The sequence below is a fragment of the Bufo bufo genome, chromosome 1 (assembly GCF_905171765.1).
Source record: "Bufo bufo chromosome 1, aBufBuf1.1, whole genome shotgun sequence".
Lineage (NCBI taxonomy): Eukaryota > Metazoa > Chordata > Amphibia > Anura > Bufonidae > Bufo > Bufo bufo.
The window spans coordinates 265283761-265307885 of record NC_053389.1 but is presented as its reverse complement, the minus strand read 5'-3'; the positions used below and the strand labels follow the sequence as shown (position 1 = coordinate 265307885).

The 24125-nt window shown below is 45.2% G+C and overlaps 1 protein-coding gene across 1 annotated transcript in view; it reads left to right on the top strand.

Annotated features, from left to right (window-relative positions):
• Positions 1 to 10071: 10071 nt before the first annotated feature.
• LOC120986958 (troponin I, slow skeletal muscle-like) overlaps positions 10072 to 24125 on the top strand; it is a 113447-nt gene continuing 99393 nt past the window's right edge. Inside the window, exon 1 of the mRNA XM_040415639.1 lies at positions 10072 to 10103. The gene's annotated coding sequence lies outside the window, so the exon portion shown is untranslated. The remainder of the gene's footprint in view (positions 10104 to 24125) is intronic.

Genomic DNA, 24125 nt, shown 5'->3' with positions numbered 1-24125 from the left:
CAGAAAGGCCTCATGCACACGGCCGTTGGGCGGCTGTGGCCGTATTGCAGCCCGCAAACGGCGGGTCGGCAATCCACGACCGCCGGCTGTGTGCACCACGCATCACGGATGCGGACCAATTCACTTGAATAGGTCCGCAATTCTGGAGATGTGGAACGGAGTCACGGAACGGAACACCAGAAGCACTACAGAGTGCTTCCGTGGTGTTTTTTTTCTGTTGTTCCGCACCGTAAAAAAAATTACATGTCATATTTTTTTGCGGTGCGGACAGACCATAGACCCATTCAAGTTGAATGGGTCTGGCCTGCTGCAAGGATGTTGTCCGTGCATTGGGGACTGCAAAATGCTTCCGTGGTGTTTCTTTCCGTTGTTCCGCACCGCAAATAAATATGACATGTCATATTTTTTTGCGGTGCGGACAGACCATAGACCCATTCAAGTTGAATGGGTCTGGCCTGCTGCAAGGATGTTGTCCGTGCATTGGGGACTGCAAAATGCTTCCGTGGTGTTTCTTTCCGTTGTTCCGCACCGCAAATAAATATGACATGTCATATTTTTTTGCGGTGCGGACAGACCACGGACCCATTCAAGTTGAATGGGTCCGGCCCGCTGCACGGATGTTGCCCGTGCATTGGGGATCGCAATTGTGGTCCCCAATGCACGGAACGGCCGCACAACGGCCGTGTGCATGCGGCCTAAATGCTGGTAATAAGTTCTTATCAGTATATTGAGATATAGACATGGATTACTTACAATCGTTATCATTCACTATGGTTTTTCAATAGGTCCGTAAAACATATTGGCTGCCCATGATTTTGGCATAAATTGTCCAGAAATAAAAATTCTGGTTGGCAACCCTGGCCAAAATATAGTTGTAAAACCTGTGTTCTAAACGTGGTTCAGATGGGGTAGGTTCATATGTGGCAGCTTTCTCAAAATGTGCGCATATTACGACCATATGAAAGTGGCCAAATAGAGTATTTAAATGCTCCCTGGGGTTAATGGAATGGACCGTTCCCTCGTTTAGAACCCCATGCTGGATGATTAATCACATTGATTTCATTACGTGCTACACTTAGTGGTGACTGGTCTATGATTTGCCGAGAAGTCCCATTCAACGTCCAGATAGCCATTTCTTTTTCTTTACAATCAAACCCTCTGGGTGAAGGATACCACAGTGTAACCTCCAACACAGGCCTCTATCAGGCTTATATGTTCTGAGTGAATACGCCTGATGGAAGCCAGCAACGCAGTGTAGATACAGTCATAAAAGCATTGCTAATTACAATAAAAGTAAAGTAATCACAGACCCCCACCATCTTATGATGTCATCAACTCTAGTAAACCTAATACAAATACCAGCAGTGCCAGGTATGATGACTAGAGTTGAGTGAGCATGCTTGGCCGAACACCTGTTCGGCTCGAGCATCGCTATGCTCGGCGCATGGTGGTACTCGGCCGAGTACCGCATGTGCTCGAGCGCCATGTTCGAGTCTCCCTCTCACACGTTTCGCGGCTGCTAAGTAGCCAATAAACGTGCAGGGAAGTACTGCCACTTATTGTAATGCCCTAGCCATGTTGGCTGCTGGCATTACAGTGATTGGCTGGCCGGAACATGTCATCGGGTGCTATATAGCACCCGATGACACGGGTTCGACTCATTGCGAGTCAGGGAGAGCTGCGCTTTGGAAGGGACAGATAGTGTAGGGAGTTTGTGGTCGCAATTTATTCAATTTTAAAACGTTTCAAAGACCCAAAAGTCCTTTTAAGGACTATTGTGTGTGGTGGCAGCAATTTAATCTTGCAAAGTAGTCTTCGATTTTTTTTAAACTTTGCAATACTTTTTCTATAGAGGGTGTCTGCAGTGACTTGTGACATCTGTTCAGCAATACCTTCTGTGTGTCAGGGGCAGAGATAGGAAGAATATTATTGAAAACAATTACATTTTTTCCAAAATGTATCCACATTTTTCCTATAAACGGTCCCTGCAGTGAATTGTCACATCTGTGCTGCAATAGCGTCTGTGTGTCAGGCCCAGATATTGGGAAAAATATTAGTGACAACAAGTATATTTTTTCCATAATTTATCCATAATTTTCCTATAAACGGTCCCTGCAGTGAATTGTCACATCTGTGCTGCAATAGTGTCTGTGTGTCAGGGCCAGATATTGGGAAAAATATTAGTGACAACAAATATATTTTTTCCATAATTTATCCACACTTTGCCTATAAACGGTGTCTGCAGTGAATTGTCACATCTGCGCTGCAATAGCGTGTGTGTGTCAGGACAAGAGATAGTAAAAATATAAGTGAATTCTATTTTCCTTTTTCCATACTTTTATGTACTTTTTCCATATACTGTGCTTGCTGTGAACTGTGACATGCGTGCCACATCTTGTGTGTCAAGCGTGCATTTAACATTTAATATGAAGAAGGCGAGCATTAAGGGACGGGGAAGTGGCCATGATACTGATTGTGCACGCAGAGCCCGTGTCCCTGGGCGCGTTGAAACTGCCTGCTGCCAGAGCACAAGACAAACAATCATCCAAGATACCTAGCTTCATGTCCCAGTTTGCAGGGCAGCGCAGGACACAACTCTTGAAGTCAGCCCAGTGCGAGCAGGTGGTCGGTTGGATTGCAGCAGATAGTGCTTCCAGTCGGTTAAGCACCACCCTGTCTTCCACCAAGTCCAGTCTCAGTAGCCAGGAGTCTGGTCCACACAATCCTCACCCTGATCCTCCTTCCTCCCACCATTTACAGTCTGGCCAAACAAGTGATCCCACACTCGGATATTCCGAGGAGCTCTTTTCATCGCTATTAATTGAACGCTTGAAGAGGGACCTGAGATCTTGTGCCTCGATTCCCAACCTCTTGAGCATCCAGAGTCACAAGAACATGACGCTGGGGAATGGCAATTAGTGTTTAATGAGGTGGATGATGATGAGACACAGTTGCCAATGACTTAACCGCATTTACTGTCTCAAGAGGTTGAGGAAGAGGATGACACACAGTTGTCAATCACTGAGGTTGTGGTTAGGTCAACAAATCAAGAGGAAGATCAGAGTGAGGAAGTGGAAGAGGAGGTGCTGGACGACGAGGTCACTGACCCAACCTGGAAAGGTGGCCACAAGCTGAGCGAGAACCGTACAGAGGGGAGGGATCTGCAGCACTGCAACAGGCTGGAAGAGGCAGTGGGGTGGCAAAAGGTAGAAGGCGGGCACCACCAAACAGGCCTGCAACTGTTCCACGGAGCACCCCCTTGCGTAAATCTCCCTTGCCAAGGGGTAGGTGTTCGGCAGTATGGCGCTTTTTTTGAGGAAAGTACGGACGACAAAAGAATTGTAACTTGCAACCTGTGCCATACAAAAATTAGCAGGGGCGTGAACACTAGCAACCTCACCACCACCAGCATGATCCGCCACACGGTATCAAAGCACCCTAATAGGTGGGAAGAACGCCTGGGTCCATAATCTTAGTCTGTGTCTCACCAATGCCTCCTCTTCCCCTGTGTTTTGTGCTGGCCAATCCCCTGTCCAAGACGCAGGCCCGGATGCCTCCCGCCCTGCACCTTCGCAAGCACCATCAGCGACCACATCCACTTCCCTGTCCACTTCCCTGTCCCAGCGCCGCGTCCAAATGTCATTACCCCAGACATTTGAACGCAAGCCCAAATACCCAGCCACCCACCCACAGGCCATAGCACTAAGCCAAATTACTGGCCCTGGAAATGTTGCCATTTAGGCTTGTGGACACTGAGGCCTTCCGCAGCCTGATGTCGGTGGCCGTCCCTCGTTACGCAGTCCCCAGCCGCCACTATTTTTCAAGGTGTGCCGTGCCAGCCTTACACCAACATGTGTCCCTTAACATCACACATGCCCTGACCAACGCAGTTACTGGGAAGGTCCACTTAACCACGGACACATGGACAAGTGCTTTCGGCCAGGGATGCTACATTTCCCTGATGACACACTGGGTGAATGTTGTGGAGGCCGGGAGCGACTCGTACCCTGGGATTGCACAGGTGCTACCGACGGCAAGGATTGTGGTTCCATACGTTAGTGGCTCCAACCCCCATTTCTCCTCCTCCGCTTCCTCCTCCACTTCCACCTCCGAATTATCCGCGTGAAGCACCAGTCAGTCATCAGTCGGTAGCTGGAAGCAGTGTAGCACTGCAGTGGGGAAGCATCAACAGGCCGTGCTGAAGCTGATCTGCCTAGGTGACAAAAAGCACACCACCGCAGAGCTGTGGCAGGGGATAAGAGACCAGACTGAGCTGTGGCTCTCGTCACTCAACCTAGAACCAGGCATGGTTGTGTCTGAAAATGGCCGTAACTTGGTGGCGGCTTTGGAGCTGGGCAACCTTAGACACATCCCATGCCTTGCCCACGTATTCAACCTTGTGGTTCAGCGGTTTCTAAAAACATACCCCAATTTGCCTGAGCTACTGGGGAAGGTGCACCGCGTGTGTGCACATTTCCACAAGTCACCGACAGCTTCAGCTGGTCTGTCAATGCTGCAGCAGCGCTTGAAATTGTCAGCTCACCGGCTGTTGTGCTATGTGAGCACACGCTGGAACTCCACGTTCCACATGTTGGCCAGGCTTTGTGAGCAGCAGAGGGCAGTTGTGGAATACCAGCTGCAACATGGTCGTCGCCTTTCCAGTCAGCTTCCGCTATTCACAAGCAAGGAGTGGGCATGGATGTCTGACCTCTGTGAGGTTTTACGCAACTTTGAGGAATCAACACAGATGGTGAGCGGCGATAACACTATTATCAGCGTCACCATCCCACTTCTGTGTCTTCTCAAACGCTCGCTGCTCACAATTAAGGACGACGCTTTGCATGTGGAAGAGGTGGAAATGGGGGAAGACATTACACAGGGTGATAGCCAGAGGCTAAAGCAGGAGACGGTTGCCTCAGCTACAGAGGGTAGTACCCATGGAAGTTTAATTCCATCTGTTCTGCGTGGGTGGGCAGAAGAGGATGAGGAGATTGGAAGTGATCCTCCTGATGACGACATCGAAGTCTCGCCTGTTGGTACTCTGGCACACATGGCTCACTTCATGTTAGGCTGCCTTTCCCGCGACCCGCGCGTTATACGCATGTTAAACAACGTGGATTACTGGTTGTTCACCCTTCTTGACCCCCGCTACAAAGAGAACTTCTCATCTCTCATTCCTCTGGTGGAGAGGACGAGCAAAATGGTGCAATAGCTAAATCAGGGTGGAGGGCACTCAACTATCTGGGATGTTCGTATGTACAGTCGTGGCCAAAAGTTTTGAGAATGGCACCAATATTAGTTTTCACAAAGTTTGCTGCTAAACTGCTTTTTGATCTTTGTTTCAGTTGTTTCTGTGATGTAGTGAAATATAATTACACGCACTTCATACGTTTCAAAGGCTTTTATCGACAATTACATGACATTTATGCAAAGAGTCAGTATTTGCAGTGTTGGCCCTTCTTTTTCAGGACCTCTGCAATTCGACTGGGCATGCTCTCAATCGACTTCTGGGCCAATTCCTGACTGATAGCAACCCATTCTTTCATAATCACTTCTTGGAGTTTGTCAGAATTAGTGGGTTTTTGTTTGTCCACCCGCCTCTTGAGGATTGACCACAAGTTCTCAATGGGATTAAGATCTGGGGAGTTTCCAGGCCATGGACCCAAAATGTCAACGTTTTGGTCCCTGAGCCACTTAGTTATCACTTTTGCCTTATGGCACGGTGCTCCATCGTGCTGGAAAATGCATTGTTCTTCAGCAAACTGTTGTTGGATTGTTGGAAGAAGTTGCTGTTGGAGGGTGTTTTGGTACCATTCTTTATTCATGGCTGTGTTTTGGGGCAAAATTGTGAGTGAGCCCACTCCCTTGGATGAGAAGCAACCCCACACATGAATGGTCTCAGGATGCTTTACTGTTGGCATGACACAGGACTGATGGTAGCGCTCACCTTTTCTTCTCCGGACAAGCCTTTTTCCAGATGCCCCAAACAATTGGAAAGAGCCTTCATCGGAGAATATGACTTTGCCCCAGTCCTCAGCAGTCCATTCACCATACTTTCTGCAGAAGATCAATCTGTTTCTGATGTTTTTTTCCGAGAGAAGTGGCTTCTTTGCTGGCCTTCTTGACACCAGGCCATCTTCCAAAAGTCTTCGCCTCACTGTGCGTGCAGATGCGCTCACACCTGCCTGTTGCCATTCCTGAGCAAGCTCTGCACTGGTGGCACTCCGATCCCGCAGCTGAATCCTCTTTAGGAGATGATCCTGGCGCTTGCTGGACTTTCTTGGACGCCCTGAAGTCTTCTTAACAAGAATTGAACCTCTTTCCTTGAAGTTCTTGATGATCCTATAAATTGTTGATTGAGGTGCAATCTTAGTAGCCACAATATCCTTCCCTGTGAAGCCATTTTTATGCAACGCAATGATGGCTGCACGAGTTTCTTTGCAGGTCACCATGGTTAACAATGGAAGAACAATGATTTCAAGCATCACCCTCCTTTTAACATGTCAAGTCTGCCATTTTAACCCAATCAGCCTGACATAATGATCTCCAGTCTTGTGCTCGTCAACATTCTCACCTGAGTTAACAAGACGATTACTGAAATTATCTCAGCAGGTCCTTTAATGACAGCAATGAAATGCAGTGGAAAGGTTTTTTTGGGATTAAGTTAATTTTCATGGCAAAGAAGGACTATTCAATTCATCTGATCACTCTTCATAACATTCTGGAGTATATGCAAATTGCTATTATAAAAACTTAAGCAGCAACTTTTCCAATTTCCAATATTTATGTAATTCTCAAAACTTTTGGCCACGACTGTACACAATAAGGTGGATTAGTGCAGGTGTGAATGAATCAAATAGATAGTTGTATATTTAAAAAGGGGTAGTTTATTAGTATAAAAATTTATATAAAAATGAGTGGATGGTACCAAAGGATGTATATAAAAATATTTGGTGTATATAAAAATAAATGTAGAAAAAAACGTAGAAAAGAAAAAATAAATAAATTAATTAATTAAAAATAAAAAGATGAAAAATATTAAAGATGTGTATTCCAATAAATAGTAGTCCGGGGAAAGATCCGGTATTGGCTTCAGAGAAAGTTATTCCAAATGTCTATATAAGATCCAGTACGGGATCGAAAGTTATTGTGATTGCTGGCACTTGTAGTGCTGCCTGTAATGATGTTATTATTTCTTCTTATTTTCCTGTTGGGTGGCAGCGTTCTTGGTGTATACAAGTGCCAGCAATCACAATAACTTTCTATCCTGTACTGGATCTTATATAGACATTTGGAATAACTTTCTCTGAAGCCAATACCGGATCCTACCCCGGACATTGAACTTACTACTATTTATTGAAATACACATGTTTAATATTTTTCATCTTTTTATTTTTAATTAATTAATTAATTTATTTTTCTTTTCTACGGTTTTTCTACATTTATTTTTATATACACCAAATATTTTTATATACATCTTAACCTGGACTCTGTGGGCATCAAGGGGATGTTTTAAAGGTTTCTAGATGGTCTATATCTTAGACCAAGGGCAAGGGTCTGTACAGGAGGTTACCTGTCTGACTCTTTATTGTTGCAAAGGAAAACTAGGCAGGGCTGCCCCCTGTCTCCCCTTTTGTTTGACTTGGCGATAGAACCACTGTCACGATGGTTAGACTCGGAGGAGCGGGTGGGGAGGAAGCAGTTGCGTGCGGCTCTATTTGCCGACGACATTTTACTGTTTATGGCTAACCCTTCTAGGGACATAGGTAAGATTATTGCGGCATTGGAGGACTTTGGCTCACTTTCTGGACTTAAAATTAATAGGTCCAAGAGCGAGTTCCTCTTCTTGAAGGTTGGGAGGCAGCGTGAGACGGGGAGTGGATTGGGAGATATACCAATAGCTTGTTCTCACATAACTTACCTAGGTATAAAAGTTGGGGTTACCCTTGAATCCGTATATAGACTTAACTATGATTCCTTGATAGCCAAAATAGTTAGGGAGCTGCAGAGATGGCATGATCTTCCGCTGACGTTATTGGGGCGCAATCATCTTATTAAGATGATGTCAGTCTCGAAATTGCTCTATCCTATGCAGACTATCCCCATATTGTTGAAGCACAAGGATGTCTCTAAGATAACCGTTCACGACCTTCTTGTGGCATGGGAAGAGGCCGAGGATACCAGTGCGTTCTTTAATGAAGGAGATTGAACAAGGAGGGGATATAATTTGGCCTGCATGGCAAGACATGTGTGTGACTGGATTAATGGATCTAACTATTATTCGGCTCTGGCATTAGAAAAGGAATTCTGTGCTCCCTGGTCTCCGGTGGCATTGTTACATGTGAGGTTGCAGGTGATCCCTGTGTGGATCAAGCAGTCTATACTTTTCAAAGATACGATAGCTACTTGGAGAATTCTACGGAAAAAATACTGGCTATCTTATAGGATCTCCAAACATCTTCCTCTGTGGAACAATCCCGAATTTGTGCATGGTAGGTGAATGGGCTTCTCTTAAGCCATTCACCTCCCTACACACAAAAGAGGCCACGCCTTGGACCTCATATTTCATTCAGGACTATAAATATCCAAGATGAAAATAAATCCTGTAGTTTGGTCAGACCATCACACTATCCACTTTTCCCTTGCAGGACCAGCTTTAAAATGCCAAGCAAAAGATCCCACAAAATACCGTTCTCTGAAAGGTCTATTACCCCAACATCTTCAGCACAACCTAAACCTGGATGGACTAACAGAACACAGCTTAGAGCTTGACTCCATGGTCCATAAATATAACTGCCTTGTATCATCTGACTTTGACTCTCTTGCTCCCCTACGCATCAAATGCTTCACACCATTACATCATGCGCGATGGTTCGACACAAGTCCTTAAAGGAGCTAAAGAAACAGGGATGCAGACTAGAACGACAATGGCGCAAACACCAGCGCTCAAAGGATAAACACTCCCTAATTCGTCACCAAAAGAATTATCAGGCAATGATCAACAAGAAAATGTCCTCTTTTCTATCACAGGAAATTGCAAAAGCAGCCAACAAACCAGCCCAGCTATTCTGCACAGTTGACAGTCTATGCAATCCATCGTGCCGGAATCCCAACATCACATCCTCTAAGGACCTATGTGAGAAATTTGCCCTCTACTTAAGTCTCATCTATTTGTTCTGCTATCAAATCTACAACACCGAAAACCTATGCAGAGCCTCATAATGGATGCCACAACAACCTACTGCCATGGTCTGACTTAAAGGGGTTGTCCGGGATCAAAGTAATTTTTAAAAACGTTAATAATCACCTTGATATTACGCAGTAAAGTCATTCTGATGCTCTGTGTATTTTTTTTTTTTCATCCTCTGCTCCTATGAGTCTCTAATACTGCTGTCAGTATTGTTTACATAGCAGCTCCTGTGCTATGTCATTTCCGGCCACACTGCCTTATGGGTCCCACAAGGCTGCGTGACTCTGCAGCTGGATCTTACAAGCCTTTCCACTCCCCCTAATCAGTATTCCGCCTCCTGCCACTCATACTCCTCATCAGTATTCCTCCCCTAAAACCACCTTTTTCTAAGCCTACAAACTGAATCCCTCCCTGCTTCCATGTATCTGCTCTCTGCTAGCATTGCATAAAAGACAATAGTGGCAGGGAGCTGTAGCACATCCCATTCATTGCAACTGACCATGGGAGGCGTGCACTATGCTAAATAGCATAGTATGCTGCCTCCAATAGAACCTCCTACTCCTAATAACACTCCTCTATGGCCGGTGACATCATCGGCAGAGGGGGGCGTTCCTTAGTGAGGCGAGTTCCCTCCTCCAATACTGCCTCCTTCCTCCCAGACTAACGCCCTCTGTGCCCGGTGATGTCACAGAGGGGCGTGGTTTAGCTCCGACATTTCCCTCCTACTGACAGCCTCCTTGCTAGCTGCAGAACGATCCTGTGTGCTGGTGACGTCACCGGGCTCCTTGCTAAGCGGAAGGAAGAGGCTTAGCACACCAGTAAGGAGTCGGTACGTCACTGAATCTTTGAAAAGCTGAACTTCCGGCTGAGAATTTATGAAAGAAATACAGGGCATCAGAAAACTCTGGCAAAGGTAGGACAGGAATGTATGTAATATTTATGTGCTTGTTGTACCCTTACAACAATGTCCCCAATCCCGGACAACCCCTTTAAGGTAATTACTGAAGAAGCCATCTCAAACATCCTTCTAAACCTTCGCCAAACTACCTGCAACCTGGACCCTGGCCCCACACAGTTCATGTTGAAATGCCCTGATCTGTTCATGCCAGCATTCCATAAGATAGTCAACTGCTCCTTGCAAGCGGGGAAGTTTCCTACCTGTCTGAAAGAAGCAATCATCAGGCCACTACTCAAGAAACCATCCCTAGATCCGGATATTTTGAGCAACTACAGACTGGTCTCCAACCTTGGCTGCATATCTCCAACTTGAAGCCAGGCTCTCAATGAACAATATCTTTGACCCCCTACAATCTGGCTTCAAGAAGCACCACAGCTGTGAAACAGCTCTTGTCCGGATTTGCAATGACCTGCTCATGGCCAGAGACAGAGGCAAGTGTTCCATCCTGGTACTGCTCGATCTCTCAGCGGCTTTTGATACAATTGATCATTAAATCTTGCTCAACAGACTGCAAGAGTACTGTGGCATTGATGGTTTAGTCCTCCAATGGTTCTCCTCCTTCCTGGCTGGCAGAACTCAAAGGGTAGCCTTGGGGCCTTTCCAGTCCAACCCTGTACCACTAAAATATGGTGTGCCCCAGGGCTCAATCCTATCTTCTTTGTTGTTTACCATATACATGCTGCCACTCGGGAAAATCATCCAAAAACAAGGTCTAACATACCACTGCTATAATGATGACACCCAGCTATATATGTAATTCAAACCCAATATGACATACCCAATCACAAAAATAAACACATGCTTAGCCGAGCTTCAGGAGTGGAAGAATGGAAACTGGCTTAAACTAAATGCTGACAAAACAGAGGTTCTTGTCATCGGAGGCCAGCGCCTAACAGCAAAACAGCTCCAGAAACAGTCAACACCACTGAGGTAGTGAACTCAGACCTTACTAGCTCCAACACTGTGTGCAGCTTGGGTTTACTGATGGATAAGGAGTTAAACCTCAGTCAGGAACCCAATTTCAGCTGTGGTTTAACACTCCTTTTTTTCACCTAAGGAATATTGCAAAAATTAAGCACCTCATTCCTTCAGAAGATCTTCCAACCCTAGTTCACGCCGTCATCACATCACAGCTGGACTATTGCAATGCCCTCTATGTAGACCTTCCTAATAAAGACCTACATCGCCTGCAGCTAGTACAGAATGCTGCCGCAAGACTGTTAACAAGCCAACTGTCACGAGGGTGTCAAGACCCATGCCTGACTCCGTTATACCCGGGGTCAGGAAGTCGCAGCGGTTGGCTGCGCGCTCTATGTAAGATAGGGCTGTTTCCTTATGGTAGCTTTCTGGGTTTGCTTTGCAACCCTTTTTGGCTCACTCAGGGATCCGTAGCTCCTTCTCCTCAGCTGTTCCTTGTCCAGCACTCCCAACCTCCTTATATTCCCCTCTCACACTTCTCTGGTTGCCAGATATAGAGCTTCCTGCCTGGACTTCTATACTGACCCACTGGAGCTGTGTTGCTGCGTTCTCTGGTTGTTGGTCCAGAACGTTACCCTCCAGATCCCTGTTGGACCTTTGTGGTCTGCTGTGGTCGCCCACCTGGGTGTATGTGTTTGTCTGTATTGTCTGTCCTCTCCCTGGTGTTTCCCTCTTAGTGTCAGTGGTGCGGACTAGCGATCCCACCGGCCCGTTCACTATCTAGGGCTCATTTTAGGGAAAGCCAGGGTTTAGGCACGTGATCGCCGCACGGGTGAGGAACCCGTCTAGGGACGTCAGGGCAGTCAGGTGCCAGCCGCAAGGTGAGTCATGGGTCACCACCTTTCCCTCTCCCTTGGGCAGGGCTTTCCCTTTTCCCTCCCTGTGCGTGACGCCGGTCATTACACCAACCCCGCCACTGTCACATAACACCAATCCTCCGCTCACTACACTGGTGACCCATAAAATGGAGAATCCTTTTCAAAATTTACATGCTAGCATTCAAATCCCTACACGACCTAGGCCCTGGATACCTGAAGGTTTTGTTGCATCTGCGTCACACCTCATACAACCTCAGATCAAAAGGATCCAATAACCTGACCACCCCCAGAATTCAACTAAAAACCTTTGGAGCCAGAGCTTTCTGTCATGCTGCCCCTACCTTGTGGAATGCCCTGCCAAACGCAATCAAAACAGCTCCAACCCTGGACACCTTTAAATCAAAACTGAAAAGGCACCTGTTTAGCCTGGCATTTACGATCACTTAACTTTTTCCCCCTGTACATATCACTATGTACCGATCTGAGACAAGCTTATGCGCTTTGAATCCTATGGGAGAAAAGCGCTTTACAAATGTTTCGTTGTTGTTGTTGAACACCATTGAAAGTCAATGGAGGACAGATCCGTTTTCTATTGTGCCAGATTGTGTCAGTTTGACTCCGTTTCATCAGACGGACACCAAAACGCTGCAACCAGCATTTTGGTGTCCATCTCCAAAGCGGAATGGAGAATGAACTGATGAAAACTGATGTATCCTGAGCGGATACTTTTCCATTCAGAATGCATTAGAATGCAAACTGATCCGTTTTGGACCGCTTGTGAGAGCCCTGAACGGATCTCACAAAGGGAAACCAAAACGGAACCAAAACGCCAGTGCGAAGAACACTGATTAAAACAATACTGCTGCCCACTGTTCTTTACTATCTGCAAGCATTGCCGATCCCAATCCCAAAGGCTTATTTTGTAAAAATGCAGGGAATCTTAACAAAATTCCTATGGGGTGGTAAGAGATCTAGGCTACCTCTCACTCTTATGGTGCAACACCCTAGAAATGGGGGACTTGGTATCCCAGATCTATATACATACCATAAGGCAGTAATCGCACTTAGATGCCTAGAATGGTTGAGACCCTACTCAGAAGGATTAGACCTAACAAACAGAAGATAATATGTTAAATCTCCCACTTCATTCCCTCATTTTCTTGGACCAATCCCCAAAACACGCTAAATTACAAACATATAATATCATCACTAAGTATGCTTTGGACATGTGGAAGGACTCTAAATGGAAAAAACATCTACTAACTAATTATCTTGCCCTGATGCAGGTTCGGGATGTGCTTTGCCACTCCTCAACCCAGTTCTGGGAAACCATATCGGACAGAGCCAAAGCTATTGCCACTCCGGTTTTGTCGCTATGTCCAGATAATGATGTCCCAACTTTCGAAGACCTTGAGAAACTCCCTACAGTAGCATGCCTTTCAAACTTCCAAAAAGCTCATTTTATTCACTCTATGAAATCCCACCTTAAAAATCTTAGTGCGCCTTTAGAAAAAAACGTTTTTGAGAAAATGGCTCTGCAATTAAAAGACTCAAAGGGAAAAATATCTAAATTATATAGCCTTCTATTGGCCGTATCACGCCCGGACAAGTTTTCTTTCATATCAAAATGGGAGAGTGAGCTAAATATCCAGTTTTCAGCAAAGGAAATACATAGTGTCCTGATAGCTCCTCATATGGTGTCCAGGTGTGTCAAACTACAAGAGAACAGCTATAAGGTACTTACTCAATGGTACTATACGCCACAAAGAATTAACCGCATGTTTCCTGAATGCAGCCCAAACTGCTGGAGATGTGAACGAGACATAGGCACCCACAGCCATTTATGGTAGAATTGCACTAGGATTGCTTCCTACTGGAGGGAGATATGTAAGGTCATTTCTGAAGTCTGTAAGATGCCGTTTCCGGCCTCTCCGAAAGTGTGTCTCTTTGGGGTGTTCGGGGATCTCAGGTGCCATAGAGACACGCAAAGGTTGAGTCAGATTCTATTGGCAGCTTCCAGAATACTCGTCGCAGTTTACTGGAAAAAGACTGAGATACCCCCAATAAAACAATGGGTTAATAGATGTGATCAATTGTACCGCCTTGAGCAGATAGCTCACTGGGGAGCCCGAACACCACACAGATTTGAGGCGATTTGGAAACATTGGAAGAATTATAGAGGGTTTTCAAACTGAATTGCTTAGCATTATGGTTTCGTGAACATCAATGAGATCTCTGTACTAATTAATCTGGACCAGTTTCTACCTTTCTGTAAAATTATAGATGCTTCCCCCCCCCCTTTCCTTTCCCTCCCTCGGACCTTCCTACATCCCTCCCTATTTCTGTTTGTTATTCTTTGATTTGTTTTACCTATTTGATCGTACTGTATCAGATGCATTCTTATATTGGCGCCCTTGCAGGGCTAGCAACGAGTGTACGTCCTAACTGTTGTAAAACCAATAAAAATAATTTTAAAACATAAACAAAACGCCAGTGCGAAAGTGGACTTAGACTGTACCACAGGCAGCACGATAGATGGCCTGTCAGTGTTGGGCCTTTTTCACACAAGCAAGTTTTCTGTCCGGGTGCAAAAATGTCCCTTTTTTATTGATAAAATTGGCACATACATTGCATTCAGAAAGTCTTTTCATGTTTTATGTTGTGGCTTTGTGCTAAATAAAAAAAAAATCCAATTCCAATTCCAATTCAAATCAAACCCCCCCCCCCCCCCCCCCCATCAATCTACATTCAATACCCCATAATGAGAAAGCGAAAACAGAAAGAAAGAAATGTTTTCAAATGTATTAAAAAGGAAAAAGGGAAATTTTGCAAGGACAGAAATATTCAGACCCTTTGCTATGACACTTGAAATGTAGTTCTAGGGCCTCCCATTTCTCTTGATCATCTTCGAGATGTTTCTGCACCTTGACTGGAGTCCTCCTGTGGCAAATTCAGTTGATTGAACATGATTTGAGGTCTCATAGCTGATAATGTCTATAAGCAAAAAAAACAGCCATAAGGAGGAAAAAATTGCATGTAGAGCGCAGAGACAGGATTGTGTAGAGGCAGAGGAGAAGTGTACAAAAAAATTCTGCTGCACTAACAGTTCCCAAGAGCACAGTGGCCTCCAACATTTTTAATGAAAAAAGTTTGGAACAACCAGTATTCTTCATAGAGATGGCCGCCCCACCAAACTAAATAATTAGGGGAGAAGGGCCTTGGTAAGTGAGGTGAACAAGAACCCAATGGTCACTCTGGCTGAGCTCCAAATATCCTGTTTGCAAATGGTAGAAACTTCCAGAAGGTCAAGCATCACTGCAGCATTCTACCAATCTGGACTTCATGGCAAAGTGGCCTAAAGGATTCCCAGATGGTGAAAAACAAGATTCTCTGGTCTGATGAGACCAATTATCGAACCATAATTTTAGTATCAATTCTAAGCTTCATATCTGGAGGAAACCAGGCACTGCTAATCACCTGCAGTACCATGATGCTGTGGGGATGTTTTTCAGCTCCTGGGACAGGGAGACTGGTCAGAGATGAGGGAAAGCTGAATGTAGCAAAGTATAGTTTCAGAAGAAGACCCATAGCGGTAAATGAAGAGGACACTTTGAGTGAGTGGTGTGCTCTCCATTCACTTCAGTGCCTCGTTCTTGAGACAGGAGCGGGTCCAAGAGGTGAGACATGCACCTATCTGACATGCCATAAATATCCCAGATGGGACAACCCATTTAAAGGGTTTCTGTCATGAGAAATAACGTTATGTAGCTGACTGACATTAGCGATGTGCTAATGTCAGCAGTACATACCAGTGTGCTTTATAACTCCCTGCCTGCCGCCGTTCTCTTAAAATAAAGACTTTTAAAATATGCTAATGAGTCTCTAGGTGCTATTAGGGCGTTACTTCAGCACCTAGAAGCTTGGCCTACTCACCCTTTGGCACGCCCAGGTCCAGTTTATTGACTTTCGAGTTCTCCTCAGTGTCCCGGAAATCCCGCGCAGGCGCAGTGAGTGAAGGACGCGCTCCTGCTGCCGGCTTCCTTCCTTCGGCGCAGGCGCAGTGAGGAAGCCGGCAGCAGGAGTGCGTCCTCCACTCACTGCGCCTGCGCCGAATACTAAATGGGACGACGCAGCACAGGATTTACGGGACGATGAGGAGAACTCGAAAGTCAATCAATTGGACCTGGGTGTGCCAAAGGGTGCGTAGACCGAGCCTCTAGGTGCTGAAGCAACACCCCAGTAGCACCTAGAGGCTCATTAGCATATTTTAAAAGTCTTTATTTTAAGAGAACGGCGGCAGGCAAGGAGTTATAAAAAAATAGTATAAACCAGCGACTCAACCTATAGACCGAACAGATGTGGGTGCTCACCTCTCGGTCCACCCAGACCGCACGATAGACAGAAATAGTAGTAGATAAATGAGGGGCACTCCGTATAAGGGAACAAGAGACGGCAAATAAAGACTGGTTATTTAATCTTAAATAAAAGACATTGCATCAAACAGTTACAATAAAAACATCCATGTAATAATACAATAAAATACATACACAATGGAAGAGGGCCCTGAGAAATTGCCAGATAATAGTGAAAGTTCAAGGATTCATGAGTAATCAGCAGTCCCCACAATGAAAATCAATCACAGCGGATCCTAATGCACCTGGACAAGGCTCCAAAAAGCACGATCTGACGGCGTCAGAGGGGTAGTATAAAATGCTATGTACTGTCCAACTTCAAACCTCCAGTGTATAAGGACATTCAGATGTATCAAATCCTGGGAGGAATCTCTATTCAGATGAACAGATTGTAGCAAGAGTCTCTTACCCTATTCCGTCACTGGCTCAGTGTAGTGAGTCGAAGAAGCAGCCGATCTCAGCTAAACGCGGCGTCCCACGTGATGCGGAGTCTGAACGTGACGTCTCACGTGACTCCTCGGCTGGAGCAATAGTGACGTAGTCGGTCCTTTTTGAAAACACAGCCTCAATGCGAGACAAACTGTGAAAGTCACCCCGACCGTCGTTGTTTCCTCTTGGTGACTTGTGGTTACTTGGGGGGAACGGGCTAGTTGGGACAGTGAGCCGTTCCCCCCAAGTAACCACGAGTCACCAAGAGGAAACAACGACGTCTCTTGTTCCCTTATACGGAGTGCCCCTCATTTATCTACTACTAAGGAGTTATAAAAGCATACTGGTATGTACTGCTGACATTAGCTACATAACGTTATTTCTCATGACAGAAACCCTTTAAAGTGGTTGTCCACCTTTTAATAAATGATGACCTATCCTTAGGATACACCATCACAAGTTGATCAGCCAACACCTTGCACCTCCACCAATCAGGTATACGGCAATAGCTCTGGCGCCGGAAGCAGACGGCTCCGTCTACTTTGTAGTGGACTGAGCTTGTCACTGCAGCGCTGCACCCATTGGCTTGAAGTCTAATTATTATTTTGCAGAAAATAGAGAACAAAGATTTTTCATTTTTGTATTGCTTACTGTTCGCCATTAAGCAGTTATGCCATGTTTAACCCCTTACTGCCCAGTGCCAAACGTTGATCGCAGACATTTAACCCCTCAGATACTGTAATCAAATGTGACCACTGCAAAACCTGGAAGCTTGCGCTCCTGGGCCTGCAACGGCTCCCCCTAGCGGGGATCGGGGGAGCCAGATGCTGTGTACAGCAGCCTTGGTCCTCTTGAATGATCCTAGGTTGCTGCAGTTATGTTCATATGGAGACCGAATGCACAGTAGTCTATGAGAGAAGCAATCTAATGATTGCATATTCAAGTTCCCTATGGGAACTTTTAAAAAGTGTAAAAAAAATGTTTGTAAAAAAACTAAATATTGAAAATATTTATCCAATACAGCAAATGGTGAAACGGGAAAAAGAAAATCAAAATGGATGATTTGACATTTCTTGGTGTCTTCACTAAGTCAATAAAATTGAATAATAAGGCTACTTTCACACTAGCGTTGTTTTAATCCGGCGTTCAATTCCGACACCGGAACTGCCCGCCGGATCCGGAAAAACGTGTGAAAACGGATTACATTTGAATCCTGATCAGGATTTTGATCACAATGAAAAAATGCATTGGAAAAAACGGATCCGCCATTTATGGACTTTAACTTTTTTTTCACATTTTTCGGGTTTAACATGCAAAAGCCGGATCCGGTTTGACTGAACACACAGCGCCGGATCCGGCGTTCATGCAAGTCAATGGGAAAAAGACCGGATCCGGCGTTCAGTCAAAGTGTTCAGGATTTTTGGCCGGAGGTAAAAATACAGCATGCTACGTTTTTCTGAAAAACCTGATCAGTCAAAAAGACTGAACTGAAGACGTCCTGATGCATCCTGAAGGACGGACTCTCCATTCAGAATGCATGGGGATAAAACTGATCAGTTCTTTTCCGGATTTGAGCCCCTAGGACGGAACTCAGCGCCGGAAAAGAAAAACGCTAGTGTGAAAGTACCCTAAGTGATCAAAAAGTCATACACATCCCAAAATGGTATCGATGAAAAGAACAGATCGCCCGCAAAAAATAAGCACTCGTAAAGCTAACAAAAAAAAGATTATGGGTGTCAGAATGTGGAGATGAAAAGAAAAAAATTTTTTTTTTCAAGGTTTTTATTTGTTTTCAGTATTAGGGCTCATGCACAAAAACGTATTTTCTTTCCGTGTCCGTTTTTTTGCGGATCCATGTTTTGTGGACAGCAAAATATATATGGTCGTGTGCATGAGCCCTTAAAATGCAAGAAGAACTATACAAATGTAGGATTCCCGTAATCGTACTGACCTGGAGAATAAAGATTACAGGTCAGTTTTATGGCATATGGAATTCTGTAAAAACAAAGCCCATATAACTGGTGGAATTCCTTTTTTTTTTCTTTTACAATTTCACACCATTTGAAATTTTCCAGCTCCCCACTACATCGTATGCAATATTAAATGGTGTTAGTAAAAAGTATAGCTTGTCCCGCAAAAAAACAAGCACTGGAAAAATAAAAAAATTATGGCCCCAGAAAGGCAGGGAGTGAAGAACGAAACCACAGAAACGAAAAATCCTCCTGGTTGAAGGAGTTGTTCCCATTGTGTTTGTGTTGGAGCAGTTACATCCAAAAAGATTGTGTCTTTAATTTATGAAGGGCCTCTGGAAAATGAAAGCTGAAATCTGTTTGCTATGGGCAAAACCTCAATGTTTCCATTTGCAACAGTTTTGATAAACCTGATCCACCATGTCTATAGTTATATAGCTATAGGGAGCGCAGAGGTAGCTATTGCACCCAGGTCCTAGTGTAAAGGATCCCAAAGATGCCTCTTCCACATTAGAAGACACCAGTAACATAAATGTCACCTGGTACAGTCAGGTCCATAAATATTTGGACATCACCACAATTCTAACATTCTTGGCTCTATACACGACCACAATGGATTTGAAATGAAACAAACAAGATGTGCTTCAACTGCAGACTGTAAGCTTTAATTTGAGGAGATTTACATACAAATCAGGTGAACAGTGTAGGAATTACAACAGTTTGCATATGTGCCTCCCACTTGTTAAGGAACCAAAAGTAATGGGACAGAATAATAATCATAAATCAAACTTTCACTTTTTAATACTTAGTTGCAAATCCTTTGCAGTCAGTTACAGCCTGAAGTCTGGAATGCATAGACATCACCAGACGCTGGGTTTCATCCCTGGTGATGCTCTGCCAGGCCTCTACTGCAACTGTCTTCAGTTCCTGCTTGTTCTTGGGGCATTTTCCCTTCAGTTTTGTCTTCAGCAAGTGAAATGCATATTCAATCGGATTCAGGTCCGGTGATTGACTTGGCCATTGCATAACATTCCACTTCTTTCCCTTAAAAACCTCTTTGGTTGCTTTTGCAGTAAGCTTTGGGTCATTGTCCATCTGCACTGTGAAGCGCCGTCCAATGAGTTCTGAAGCATTTGGCTGAATATGAGCAGATAATATTGCCCGAAACACTTCAGAATTCATCCTGCTGCTTTTGTCAGCAGTCACATCATCAATAAATACAAGAGAAGCAGTTCCATTGGCAGCCATACATGCCCACGCCATGACACTACCACCACCATGCTTCACTGATGAGGTGGTACGCTTAGGATCATGAGCAGTTCCTTTCCTTCTCCATACTCTTCTCTTCCCATCACTCTAGTACAAGTTGTTTTTGGTCTCATCTGTCCATAGGATGTTGTTCCAGAACTGTGAAGGCTTTTTTAGATGTTGTTTGGCAAACTCTAATCTGGCCTTCCTGTTTTTGAGGCTCACCAATGGTTTACATCTTGTGGTGAACCCTCTGTATTCACTCTGGTGAAGTCTTCTCTTGATTGTGGACTTTGACACACATACACCTACCTCCTGGAGAATGTTCTTGATCTGGCCAACTGTTGTGAAGGGTGTTTTCTTCACCAGGGAAAGAATTCTTCAGTCATCCACCACTGTTGTTTTATGTGGTCTTCCGGGTCTTTTGGTGTTGCTGAGCTCAACGATGCATTGCTTCTTTTTAAGAATGTTCCAAACAATTGTTTTTGCCATGCCTAATGTTTTTGCTATCTCTCTGATGTTTTTTTTTTTTTTTTTTTTCAGCCTAATGATGGCTTGCTTCACTGATAGTGACAGCTCTTTGGATCTCATCTTGAGATTTGACAGCAACAGATTCCAAATGCAAAAAGCAGACTGGAAATGACCTCTGGACCTTTTATCTGCTCATTGTAATTGGGATAATGAGGGAATAACACACACCTGGCCATGGAACAGCTGAGAAGCCAATTGTCCCATTACTTTTGGTTCCTTAACAAGTGGGAGGCACATATGCAAACTGTTGTAATTCCTGCACCGTTCACCTGATTTGGATGTAAATACCCTCAAATTAACCACTTACCGTCACACTAACGCCGAAAGGCGTCATCTCTGCGGCGCTCCCAGGTCACACTAACGCCGATTGGCGTCATCTCGCGTGAGCCGAGATTTCCTGTGAACGCGCGCACACAGGCGCGCGCGCTCACAGGAACGGAAGGTAAGAGAGTGGATCTCCAGCCTGCCAGCGGCGATCGTTCGCTGGCAGGCTGGAGATGTGATTTTTTTAACCCCTAACAGGTATATTAGACGCTGTTTTGATAACAGCGTCTAATATACCTGCTACCTGGTCCTCTGGTGGTCCCCTTTGTTTGGATCGACCACCAGAGGACACAGGTAGCTCAGTAATATGTTGCACCAAGCACCACAACACTACACCCCCCCCTGTCACTTATTAACCCCTTATTCACCCTTGATCACCCCTTATCACCCCATATAGACTCCCTGATCACCCCCCTGTCACTGATTACTCCCCTGTCATTGATCACCCCCCTGTAAAGCTCCATTCAGATGTCCGCATGATTTTTACGGATCCACTGATAGATGGATCGGATCCGCAAAACGCATACGGACGTCTGAATGGAGCCTTACAGGGGCGTGATCAATGACTGTGGTGATCACCCCATATAGATTCCCTGATCACCCCCCTGTCATTGATTACCCCCCTGTCATTGATCACCCCCCTGTAAAGCTCCATTCAGATGTCCGCATGATTTTTACGGATCCACTGATAGATGGATCGGATCCGCAAAACGCATACGGACGTCTGAATGGAGCCTTACAGGGGCGTGATCAATGACTGTGGTGATCACCCCATATAGACTCCCTGATCACCCCCTGTCATTGATTACCCCCCTGTCATTGATCACCCCCCTGTAAAGCTCCATTCAGATGTCCGCATGATTTTTACGGATCCACTGATAGATGGATCGGATCCGCAAAACGCATACGGACTTCTGAATGGAGCCTTACAGGGGCGTGATCAATGACTGTGGTGATCACCCCATATAGATTCCCTGATCACCCCCCTGTCATTGATTACCCCCCTGTCATTGATCACCCCCCTGTAAAGCTCCATTCAGATGTCCGCATGATTTTTACGGATCCACTGATAGATGGATCGGATCCGCAAAACGCATACGGACGTCTGAATGGAGCCTTACAGGGGCGTGATCAATGACTGTGGTGATCACCCCATATAGACTCCCTGATCACCCCCCTGTCATTGATTACCCCCCTGTCATTGATCACCCCCCTGTAAAGCTCCATTCAGATGTCCGCATGATTTTTACGGATCCACTGATAGATGGATCGGATCCGCAAAACGCATACGGACGTCTGAATGGAGCCTTACAGGGGCGTGATCAATGACTGTGGTGATCACCCCATATAGACTCCCTGATCACCCCCCGGTCATTGATCACCCCCCTGTAAAGCTCCATTCAGATGTCCGCATGATTTTTACGGATCCACTGATAGATGGATCGGATCCGCAAAACGCATACGGACGTCTGAATGGAGCCTTACAGGGGCGTGATCAATGATTGTGGTGATCACCCCATATAGACTCCCTGATCACCCCCCTGTCATTGATTACCCCCCTGTCATTGATCACCCCCCTGTAAAGCTCCATTCAGACGTCCGCATGATTTTTACGGATCCACTGATAGATGGATCGGATCCGCAAAACACATACAGGTGTCTCCCTGGAGCCTTCCAGGGGGGGTGATCACCCCATATAGACTCCCTGATCACCTCCCTGTCATTGATCACCCCCCCTGTCATTGATCACCCCCCCTGTCAGGCTGCATTCAGATGTCCGTATGATTTTTACGGATCCACGGATACATGGATCGGATCCGCAAAACACATACGGACATCTGAATGGAGCCTTATAGGGGGGTGATCAATGACAGGGGGGTGATCACCCCATATAGACTCCCTGATCACCCCCCTGTCATTGATCACCCCCCTGTCATTGATCACCCCTCTGTAAGGCTCCATTCAGACATTTTTTTGGCCCAAGTTAGCGGAAATTATTATTTTTTTCTTACAAAGTCTCATATTCCACTAACTTGTGTCAAAAAATTAAATCTCACATGAACTCACCATACCCCTCACGGAATCCAAATGCGTAAAATTTTTTAGACATTTATATTCCAGACTTCTTCTCACGCTTTAGGGCCCCTAGAATGCCAGGGCAGTATAAATACCCCACATGTGACCCCATTTCAGAAAGAAGACACCCCCAGGTATTCCGTGAGGGGCATATTGAGTCCATGAAAGATTGAAATTTTTGTCCCAAGTTAGCGGAAAGGGAGACTTTGTGAGAAAAAAATAAATAAAATCAATTTCCGCTAACTTGTGCCAAAAAAAAAAAAATTCTATGAACTCGCCATGCCTCTCATTGAATACCTTGGGGTGTCTTCTTTCCAAAATGGGGTCACATGTGGGGTATTTATACTGCCCTGGCATTTTAGGGGCCCTAAAGCGTGAGAAGAAGTCTGGGATCCAAATGTCTAAAAATGCCCTCATAAAAGGAATGTGGGCCCCTTTGCGCATCTAGGCTGCAAAAAAGTGTCACACATCTGGTATCGCCGTACTCAGGAGAAGTTGGGCAATGTGTTTTGGGGTGTCATTTTACATATACCCATGCTGGGTGAGATAAAAATCTTGGTCAAATGCCAACTTTGTATAAAAAAAAGTTGTCTTTTGCCGAGATATTTCTCTCACCCAGCATGAGTATATGTAAAAAGACACCCCAAAACACATTGCCCAACTTCTCCTGAATACGGCGATACCACATGTGTGACACTTTTTTGCAGCCTAGGTGGGCAAAGGGGTCCATATTCCAAAGAGCACCTTTAGGATTTCACAGGTCATTTACCTACTTACCACACATTAGGGCCCCTGGAAAATGCCAGGGCAGTATAACTACCCCACAAGTGACCCCATTTTGGAAAGAAGACACCCCAAAGTATTCCGTGAGGGGCATGGCGAGTTCCTAGAATTTTATATTTTTTGTCACAAGTTAGCGGAAAATGATGATTTATTTTTTATTTATTTTTTTCCTTACAAAGTCTCATATTCCACTAACTTGTGACAAAAAATAAAAACTTCCATGAACTCACTATGCCCATCACGAAATACCTTGGGGTGTCTTCTTTCCAAAATGGGGTCACTTGTGGGGTAGTTATACTGCCCTGGCATTTTAGGGGCCGAATGCGTGAGAAGTGGTTTGAAATCAAAATCTGTAAAAAATGGCCGGTGAAATCCGAAAGGTGCTCTTTGGAATGTGGGCCCCTTTGC